At 20.0% G+C, this 12,079-nt stretch overlaps 1 protein-coding gene and 2 pseudogenes across 1 annotated transcript in view; 2 read left to right on the forward strand and 1 right to left on the reverse strand.

Moving 5' to 3' along the window:
* LOC145252659 (uncharacterized) overlaps positions 1 to 12,079 on the reverse strand; it is a 165,217-nt gene that overhangs the window by 62,987 nt on the left and 90,151 nt on the right. The gene's annotated exons all lie outside the window — the stretch shown is intronic.
* On the forward strand, positions 4,100 to 4,229 carry LOC145253065 (U2 spliceosomal RNA; annotated as a pseudogene).
* On the forward strand, positions 6,709 to 6,838 carry LOC145253066 (U2 spliceosomal RNA; annotated as a pseudogene).

A 12,079-nucleotide genomic window follows, 5' to 3' on the forward strand; every position in this document is an offset into this window, starting at 1 on the left:
AATCTACGTAATTAATATTTTAAGTAAATTTAAAAACATCTGTATAATTAATATTTTAAGTAAATATAAAATAATCTGTGTAATTAATATTTTAAGTACATATAAAATAATCTACGTAATTAATATTTGAAGTAAATATAAAACAATCTGTGTAATTAATATTTTAAGTAATTATAAAATGGTATACGTAATTAATATTTCTAGTAAATATAAAATAATCTGTGTAATTAATATTTTAAGTAAAGAAAAAAGTATCTATGTAATTAATATTTTAAGTAAATATAAAATAATCTGTGAAATTAATATTTTAAGTAAATATAAAATAATCTGTGTAATTAATATTTTAAGTACATATAAAATAATCTATGTAATTAATATTTTAAGTAAATATAAAATAATCTACGTAATGAATATTTTAAGTAAATATAAAATAATCTACGTAAATTATATCTTAAGTAAATATAAAATAATCTACGTAATTAATATTTTAAGTAAATATAAAATAATCTACGCAATTAATATTTATAGTAAATATAAAATAATCTACGTAATTAATATTTTAAGTAAATATAAAATAATCTACGTAATTAATATTTTAAGTAAATATAAAATAATCTACGTAATAAATATTTTAAGTAAATACAAAATAATCTGTGTAATTAATATTTTAAGTAAATATAAAATAAAATAATCTATGTAATCAATATTTTAAGTAAATATGAAATAATCTGTGCAATTAATATTTTAAGTAAATATAAAATAATCTACGTAGTTAATAATTTAATACATATACAATAATCTACGTGATTAATATTTTAAGTAAATATATAATAATCTACATAAATGATATTTTAAGTAAATATAAAATAATGTACGTAATTAATATTTTGAATAAATATAAAAGGGTTAGTTTAATAATTTTTTAAGTAAATATTAAATAATCTACGTAATTAATATTTTAAGCAAATATAAAATAATCTGTGTAATTAAAATTTTTAGTAAATATAAAATAATCTACGATATAAATATTTTCAGTAAATATAAAACAATCTACGTAATTAATATTATAAGTTAATAATAAATAATCTACGTAAATAGTATTTTAATAAATATAAAATAATCTACGTAATAATTATTGTAAGTAAATATAAAATAATCTGTGTAATGAATATTTTAAGTCAATATACAAAAATCTGTGTAATTAATATTTTAAGTACATATAAAATAATCTACGTAATTAATATTTTAAGTAAATATAAAATAATCAACGTAATTAATATTGTACGTAAATATAAAAAAATCTGTGTAATTAATATTTTAAGTAAATATAACATAATCTTCGTAATAAATATTTTGAGTAAATATAACATAATCTACATAATGATTATTTTTTAGTAAATATAAAAGATTCTACGTAATTAATGTTTTAAGTAAATATAAAATCATCTTTGTAATTAATATTTTAAGTAAACATACAATAATCTACGTAATTAATATTTTCAGTAAATATAAAATAATCTACGTAATTTATATTTTAAGTAAATATAAAATAATCATGTGTAATTAATATTTTAAGTACATATAAAATAATCTACGTAATTTATATTTTAAGTAAATATAAAATAATCTGTGTAATTAATATGTTAAGTATATATAAAATCATCTGTGTAATTAATATTTTAAGTAAATATAAAAAAATCTACGTAATTAATATTTTAAGTAAATTTAAAATAATCTACGTAATCAATATTTTAAGTAAATATAAAATACTCTGTGTAATTAATATTTTAAGTAAATATAATAAAATCTTTGTGATTAATATTTTAAGTAAATATAAAAAAAATCTACGTAATTAATATTTTAAGTAAATATGAAAGATTCTACGTAATTAATATATTATGTAAATATAAAATAATCTTTGTAATTAATATTTTAAGTAATTATAAAATAATCTACGTAATTAATTTTTTAATAAATATGAAAGGGTTTGTTTAATTAATTTTTTAAGTAAATATAAAATAATTTACGTAATAATTATTTTAAGCAAATATAAAAAAATCTGTGTAATTAATATTTTAAGTAAATATAAAATAATCAAAATCGACGTAATTATTGTTTTAAGAAATATAAAATAATCTATGTTATTTATATTTTAAGTGAATATAAAATAATCTGTGAAATTAATATTTTAAGTAAATATAAAATAATCTACGTAATTAATATTTTAAGTAAATATAAAATAATTAATGTAATTAATATTTAAAGTAAATATAAAATAATGTGTGTAATTCATATTTTAAGTAAATATAAAACAATCTACGTAATTAATATTTTAAGTAATTATAAAATAATCTACGTAATTAATATTTTAAGTAAATATAAAATAATCTACTAAATATATATTTTAAGTCAATAGAAAATAATCCACGTGATTTATATTTTAAGTAAATATAAAATAAAATACGTAATTAATATCTTACGAAAATATAAAATAATCTACGTTATTAATATTTCAATTAAATATAAAATAATCTACATAATTAATATTTTAAGTAAATATAAAATAATCTACGTAATAAATATTTTACCTAAATATAAAATAATCTGTGTAATTAATATTTTCAGTAAATATAAAATGATCTACTTAATTAATATTTTAAGTAAATATAAAATAATCTACGTAATTAATATTTTAAGTAAATATAAAATAATGTACGTAATTGATATTTTAAGTAAATATAAAATAATCTACGTAATTAATATTTTAAGTAAATATACAATAATCTGCGTAGTTAATATTTTTTAAAAAATCTATAATAATAGAAAATATTTCACATAATCTACGTAATTAGTATTTATGTAAATATAAAATCATCTATGCAGTTAATATTTTTAGTAAATATAAAATAATCCGTGTAATTAGTAGTTTAAGTAAATATAAAATAATCCACGTAATAAATATTTTAAGTAAATATAAAATAATCTAAATAATTAATATTTTAAGTAAATATAAAATAATCTGTGTAATTAATATTTTAAGTAAATATAAAATAATCAACGTAATTAATATTTTAAGTAAATATACAATAATCTACGTAATAATTACTTCAAGTAAATATAAAATAATCTACATAATTAATGTTTTAAGTAAATATAAAATAATGTACGTAATTAATATTTTCAGTAAATATAAAATAATCTGTGTAATTAATATTTTAAGTAAATATAAAATAATCTACGTAATTAATATTTTAAGTAAATATAAAATCATCTGTGTAATTAATATTTTAAGTAAATATAAAATGATCTACGTAATTAATATTTTGAATAAATATAAAAGGGTTTGTTTCATTAATTTTTTAAGTAAATATAAAATAATTTTCGTAATTAATATTTTAAGCAAATATAAAATAATCTGTGTAATGAATATTTTAAGTAAATATAAAATAATCTACGAAATTAATATTTTAAGTAAATATAAAACAATCTACGTAATTAATATTTTAAGTAGATATAAAATAATCTACGTAATTAATATTTGTAGTAAATATAAAAGATTCTACGATATTAATATTTTAATAAATATAAAATAATCTACGTAATTAATATTTTTAGTAAACATAAAATAATCTACACAATCTACGTAATTAATATTTTAGGTAAATATAAAATAATCTACGTAATTAGTATTTTAAGTAAATATAAAATAATCTACGTAATCTCTATATAAATAAAATGAACTCATTTTTCCCGCTGATTTTTACATTTATAGGATTTAAAATCAAGATATTTCATGCAAATATAATATGCACAAACGGCAGAACAATATCTGAGGTGTGTTATAGGCTTATTATTTCTAAAATTCCTCGATAATCTTAGAGTTCTATACTTTTTCTTCTGAGAAGTCACGGCCAAAATCGGTTAAGGTCAATGGAAGTGGTAAAATAGTTTCTCTCTAATAAATTCCTCCTCCCCCTGCCACCACTTTACACCGTTTGGGGATCGTTCACAAGGAACAGTTGAGAAGAGAACACCGGTTTGGCTTCGTAGTTCTTTTTGTGTGAAGTTATTTAAAATCACTACACTAAGCTGCAGTGCAATAACTTGGCCTTTTGGCCAAGATCAAAGTGTAGTATCTGTTCTTCAGATGCTGCACTTCCATTTCTCGTTCTCTTTCAGTGGAGGAGAAATCCTTCACGATTGAGACAATTTTTATTTTTGTACCTTTTCTCCACGTTTAAAAATTACCCTGGTGTCTAACTCTGTCCCGTGGGGACGCATAGTAAATAGGTACACTAAGCTGCAGTGCTCTGTGGTGTAGTGGTTAGCGAGCTGGTCAATTCACATTATATTTTCACGTTCGCGCCGACCTACCGTAGTCGTTTTTTTTTTTTGTTTTTTTTCCTAAACAACTGGAATGGACTTTTCTTGGTGGCCGAACTGTTAACGTTGCAGATGTTTTTTTTTCCCCCCACTTTATTTTCCTACTTTTACTCATGACTCCGGGTTTGATCCTTCCTACTTACCTACCATAACATTTTTTAAAACTCCCCCCCCCGTCCCGGAAACAAACACTCGGGCAACGCCGGGTACCCCGCTAATGATAATAAACTATACAAAATACTGTTGGAAACTCGCTCAATATATGTTACCGTGACATATGTTGACATATATTCGGCGGGTTTTTAATAGTATTTTGTCTAGCTTATTATTTATAACACCTTTTCCCAAACTTACCATGTTAAAGAGAGTGTCGGGCGCCATTTTGAATTTTCCAATACATCGATAAATACTGCATGTTTTTCGAGCTGAATAAACATGTTACATTGAATAAAAACAAAACAAAATGTATCCAGCTTTGGTAGAAAAGTAACTTATCTTGCCTTTGATAATATTTATTTGTTATATATTTGTTTTTTTGACAACTTTTTCGAATCTATGTGTACAGTAATACAAACCCTAATTCTTATCCAGGTTCACCACTTTTTTTTCTTTTTTACTAAAATAGTTGTTCTACTCGATGAATTTTCGTAATTTTTGGATATTTACTATTTTCGACATAAGTACTGTTGTTTTCGCTTGTTTTAAGCATAAAAAAATTGAATAAATCTAAAACCGAAATCTACAAGAAAAATATTTTGTTTTCTACTTAATTCGAGTACACACTTTTTCTAAAACTTTACCAAAAAATCGATCCGTCGACTATCGTAACAAGCACCTTCTCTGGCCAAAGTCAAAACAGATATCATATCACAGTTATCTTTACGATTCAAATTTCCACTTCACTTCCGCTTGCCCTGCCCAAGTTAAGAATGGCTTTTTAAAAGAATGTTATTTATTGGATAAGCCCTTGTTAATATGGGAAGGGTGTGTATGTGGGGGGGGGCTTCCTTTAACTATTCTATACTATGATTTAGCAATTTAGTAAGCAAAAGATATCGTAAAAAATTAAACATGAAGCAGCAATCAGACGTGAAGTGGAAACTTGAATCGTACAGATAACCCCTCACACTTAAGACGAAGTCAGTCACCTTTGAAGTGGCCAAAGAAAGTAGCGTGGACTTCGTAAAGTATACTTTATGAAAACCGAGAGATTGGTGCCATTTGATTATTCCATTATTACGATATAAATTTTGTAACTTTTGTTTTTGAAAAATAAAAAATAATAATTGAAACAAAAAATATATATGTATAGTGAAGAAAATGACATAAGAAAATAAATAAATAAATAAACGAGGGTAACTTCTAGTTATTTAATATTATAAGTAAATATAAAATAATCTACGTAATTAATATTTTAAGTAAATATAAAATAATCTGTGTAATTTATATTTTAAGTAAATATAAAATAATCTGTGTAATTAATATTTTTAGTAAATATAAAATCATCTACGTAATTTATATTATAAGTAAATATAAAATAATCTGTGTAATTAATATTTTAAGTAAATATAAAATAATCTATGTAATTAATATTTTAAGTAAATATAAAATAATCTGTGTAATTAATATTTTAAGTAAATATAAAATAATCTACGTAATTAATATTTTACGTAAATATAAAATAATCTGTGTAATTAATATTTTAAGTAAATATAAAATGATCTACGTAATTAATATTTTAAGTAAATATAAAATAATCTACGTAATTAATATTTTAAGTAAATATAAAATAATCTACGTAATTAATATTTTAAGTAAATATAAAATAATCTACATAATTAATATTTTAAGTAAATATAAAATAATCTACATAATTAATATTTTAGGTCAATATAAAATAATTCACGTAATTAGTATTTTAAGTAAATATAAAATAATCTACGTAATCTCTATATAAATAAAATGAACTCATTTTTCCCGCTGATTTTTACATTTATAGGATTTAAAATCAAGATATTTCATGCAAATATAATATGCACAAACGGCAGAACAATATCTGAGGTGTGTTATAGGCTTATTATTTCTAAAATTCCTCGATAATCTTAGAGTTCTATACTTTTTCTGCTGAGAAGTCACGGCCAAAATCGGTTAAGGTCAATGGAAGTGGTAAAATAGTTTCTCTCTAATAAATTCCTCCTCCCCCTGCCACCACTTAACACCGTTTGAGGATCGTTCACAAGGAACAGTTGAGAAGAGAACACCGGTTTGGCTTCGTAGTTCTTTCATGTGAAGTTATTTAAAATCACTACACTAAGCTGCAGTGCAATAACTTGGCCTTTTGGCCAAGATCAAAGTGTAGTATCTGTTCTTCAGATGCTGCACTTCCATTTCTCGTTCTCTTTCAGTGGAGGAGAAATCCTTCACGATTGAGACAATTTTTATTTTTGTACCTTTTCTCCACGTTTAAAAATTACCCTGGTGTCTAACTCTGTCCCGTGGGGACGCATAGTAAATAGGTACACTAAGCTGCAGTGCTCTGTGGTGTAGTGGTTAGCGAGCTGGTCAATTCACATTATATTTTCACGTTCGCGCCGACCTACCGTAGTCGTTTTTTTTTTTTTTTTTTTTTTTCCTAAACAACTGGAATGGACTTTTCTTGGTGGCCGAACTGTTAACGTTGCAGATGTTTTTTTTTCCCCCCACTTTATTTTCCTACTTTTACTCATGACTACGGGTTTGATCCTTCCTACTTACCTACCATAACATTTTTTAAAACTCCCCCCCCCCCCGTCCCGGAAACAAACACTCGGGCAACGCCGGGTACCCCGCTAATGATAATAAACTATACAAAATACTGTTGGAAACTCGCTCAATATATGTTACCGTGACATATGTTGACATATATTCGGCGGGTTTTTAATAGTATTTTGTCTAGCTTATTATTTATAACACCTTTTCCCAAACTTACCATGTTAAAGAGAGTGTCGGGCGCCATTTTGAATTTTCCAATACATCGATAAATACTGCATGTTTTTCGAGCTGAATAAACATGTTACATTGAATAAAAACAAAACAAAATGTATCCAGCTTTGGTAGAAAAGTAACTTATCTTGCCTTTGATAATATTTATTTGTTATATATTTGTTTTTTTGACAACTTTTTCGAATCTATGTGTACAGTAATACAAACCCTAATTCTTATCCAGGTTCACCACTTTTTTTTCTTTTTTACTAAAATAGTTGTTCTACTCGATGAATTTTCGTAATTTTTGGATATTTACTATTTTCGACATAAGTACTGTTGTTTTCGCTTGTTTTAAGCATAAAAAAATTGAATAAATCTAAAACCGAAATCTACAAGAAAAATATTTTGTTTTCTACTTAATTCGAGTACACGCTTTTTCTAAAACTTTACCAAAAAATCGATCCGTCGACTATCGTAACAAGCACCTTCTCTGGCCAAAGTCAAAACAGATATCATATCACAGTTATCTTTACGATTCAAATTTCCACTTCACTTCCGCTTGCCCTGCCCAAGTTAAGAATGGCTTTTTAAAAGAATGTTATTTATTGGATAAGCCCTTGTTAATATGGGAAGAGTGTGTATGTGGGGGGCTTCCTTTAACTATTCTATACTATGATTTAGCAATTTAGTAAGCAAAAGATATCGTAAAAAATTAAACATGAAGCAGCAATCAGACGTGAAGTGGAAACTTGAATCGTACAGATAACCCCTCACACTTAAGACAAAGTCAGTCACCTTTGAAGTGGCCAAAGAAAGTAGCGTGGACTTCGTAAAGTATACTTTATGAAAACCGAGAGATTGGTGCCATTTGATTATTCCATTATTACGATATAAATTTTGTAACTTTTGTTTTTGAAAAATAAAAAAAAATAATTGAAACGAAAAATATATATGTATAATGAAGAAAATGACATAAGAAAATAAATAAATAAAAGAGGGAAACTTCTAGTTATTTAATATTTTCAGAAAATATAAAATAATCTACGGAATTAATATTTTAAGTAAATATAAAATAATCTACGTAATTAATATTTTAAGTAAATATAAAATAATCTGTGTAATTAATATTTTAAGTACATATAAAATTATCTATGTAATTAATATTTTAAGTAAATGTAAAATAATCTGTGTTAAGTATATTTTAAGTAAATATAAAATAATCTACGTAATTAATATTTTAAGTGAATATAAAATAATCTACGTAATTAATATTTTAAGTAAATATAAAATAATCTACATAATTAATATTTTAGGTAAATATAACATATTCTGTGTAATAAATATTTCAAGTAAATATAAAATAATCTGTTTAATTAATATTTTAAGTAAATATAAAATAATCTACGTAATTAATATTTTGGGTAAATATAAAATAATCTGTGTAACTATTATTTAAATAAATATGAAATAATCTACGTAATTAATATTTTAAGTAAATATAAAATAATCTACGTAATTAATATTTTAAGTAAATATACACTAATCTATGTAATTTATATTTTAAGTAAATATAAAATAATCTGTGGTGTTAATATTTTAAGTAAATATAAAATAATCTACTTAATTAATATTTTAAGTAAATATAAAATACACTGGGTAATTAATATTTTAAGTAAATATAAAATAATCTATGTAATTAATATTTTAAGTAAATATAATATAATCTGTATAATTAATATTTTAAGTAAATATAAAATACTCTGTGTAAATAATATTTTAAGTAAATATAAAATAATCTACGTAATGAATATTTTAAGTAAATATAAAATCATCTACGTAATAAATATTTTTAAAAAAATCTACATAATTAATATTTTAAGTAAATAAAAAATAATTTACGTAATTAATATTTTAAGTAAATATAAAATAATCTACGTAATTAATATTTTAAGTAAATATAAAATAATCTACGTAATGAATATTTTAAGTAAATACAAAATAATCTATGAAATTTATATTTTAATTAAATATAAAATAATCGGTGTAATTAATATTTTAAGTAAATATAAAATAATCTACGTAATTAATATTTTAAGTAAATATAAAATACTCTGTGTAATTAATATTTTAAGTACATATAAAATAATCTACGTAATTAATATTTTAAGTAAATATAGAATAATCTACGTAATTTATATTTTAAGTAAATATAAAATAATCCACGTAATTTATATTTTAAGTAAATATAAAATAATCAATGTAATTAATATTTTAAGTAAATATAAAATAATCTACGTAATTTATATTTTAAGTAAATATAAAATAATCTGTGTAATAAATATTTTAAGTAAATATAAAATAATCTATGTAATAAATATTTTAGGTAAATATAAAATAATCTGTGTAATTAATATTTTAAGTAAATATAAAATAATCTACGAAAATTATATTTTAAGTAAATATAAAATAATCTACGTAATAAATATTTTAAGCAAATATAAAATAATCTACGTAATTAATATTTTAAGTAAATATAAAATAATCTGTGTAATTAATATTTTAAGTAAATATAAAATACTCTGTGTAATTAATATTTTAAGTAAATATAAAATAATCAGTGTAATTAATATTTTAAGTAAATATAAAACAATCTACGTAATTTATATTTTCAATAAATATAAAATAATGTACGTAATTAATATTTTAAGTAAATATAAAATAATCTACGTAATTAATATTATAAGTAAATATAAAATAATCTACGTAATTAATATTGAAAGTAAATATAAAATAATCTATGTAATGAATATTTTAAGTAAATATAAAATCATCTACGTAATACATATTTTAAGTAAATATAAAATAATCTACGTAAGTAATATTTTAAGTAAATATAACATAATCTGTGTAATTAATATTTTAAGTAAATATAAAATAATCTACGTAATTTATATTTTTAGTAAATATAAAATAATCTGTGTAATGTATATTTTAAGTAAATATAAAATAATCTACGTAATTAATATTTTAAGTAAATATAAAATAATCTATGTAGTTAATATTTTAAGTAAATATAAAATAATCTGTGTAATTAATATTTTAAGTAAATATAAAATAATCTACGAAATTAATATTTTAAGTAAATATAAAATAATCTATGTAGTTAATATTTTATGTAAATATAAAATAATCTACGTAATGAATATTTTAAGTAAATATAAAATAATCTACGTAATTTGTATTTTAAGTAACTATAAAATAATATACGTGATTAATATTTTAAGTAAATATAAAATAATCTACGTAATTAATATTTAAATAAATATATAATAATCTACGTAATTAATATTTTACGTAAATATAAAATAATCTATGTAATTAATATTTTAATTAATATATACCAATCTTCGTAATTAATATTTTGAGTAAATATAAAATAATCTGTGTAATTAATATTAAAAGTAAATATAAAATAATCTGTGTAATTAATATTTTAAGGAAATATAAAATAATCTACGTAATTAATATTGTAAGTAAATATAAAATAATCTACGTAATTAATATTTTAAGTAAATATAAAATAATATGTGTAATTAATATTTTAAGTAAATATAAAATAATCTACGTAATTAATATTTTACCTAAATATAAATAAATCTGTGTAATTAATATTTTAAGTAAATATGAAATGATCTACGTAATTAATATTTGAAGTAAATATAAAATAATCTACGTAATTTATATTTTAAGTAAATATAAAATAATCAATGTAATAAATATTTTAAGTAAATATAAAATAATCTGTGTAATTAACATTTCATGTAAATATAAAATAATCTACGTAATTAATATTTTAAGTAAATATAAAATACTCTGTGTAATTAATATTTAAAGTAAATATAAAATAATCTATGTAATTTATATTTTAAGTAAATATAAAATAATCAATGTAATAAATATTTTACGTAAATATAAAATAATCTACGTAATTAATATTTTAAGTAAATATAAAATAATCTATGTAATTAATATTTTAAGTAAATATAACATCCTCTGTGTAATTAATATTTTAAGTAAATATAAAATAATCTGTGTAATTAATATTTTAAGTAAATATAAAATAATCTGTGTAATTAATATTTTAAGTAAATATAAAATAATCTCCGGAATTAATATTTCAAGTAAATATAAAATAATCTGTGTAATTAATATTTTAAGTAAATATAAAATAATGTACGTAATTTATATTTTAAGTAAATATAAAATAATCTACGTAATTAATATTTTAAGTAAATATAAAATAATCTGTTTAATAAATATTTTAAGTAAATATAAAAGAGTCTATGTAATAAATATTTTAAGTAAATATAAAATAATCTGTGTAATTAATATTGTAAGTAAATATAAAATAATCTACGAAAATGATATTTTAAGTAAATATAAAATAATCTACATAATAAATATTTTAAGCAAATATAAAATAATCTACGTAATTAATATTTTAAGTAAATATAAAATATCTGTGTAATTAATATTTTAAGTAAATATAAAATAATCTGTGTAATTAATATTTTAAGTTAATATAAAATAATCAGTGTAATTAATATTTTAAGTAAATATAAAATAATCTACGTAATTTATATTTTCAATAAATATAAAATAATCTACGTAATAATTATTTTAAGTAAATATAAAATAATCTGTGTAATTAATATTTTAATAAATATAAAAT

This window comes from Euprymna scolopes, chromosome 29 (genome assembly GCF_053919585.1).
Source record: "Euprymna scolopes isolate OS-2025 chromosome 29, ASM5391958v1, whole genome shotgun sequence".
NCBI classification, from domain to species: domain Eukaryota; kingdom Metazoa; phylum Mollusca; class Cephalopoda; order Sepiida; family Sepiolidae; genus Euprymna; species Euprymna scolopes.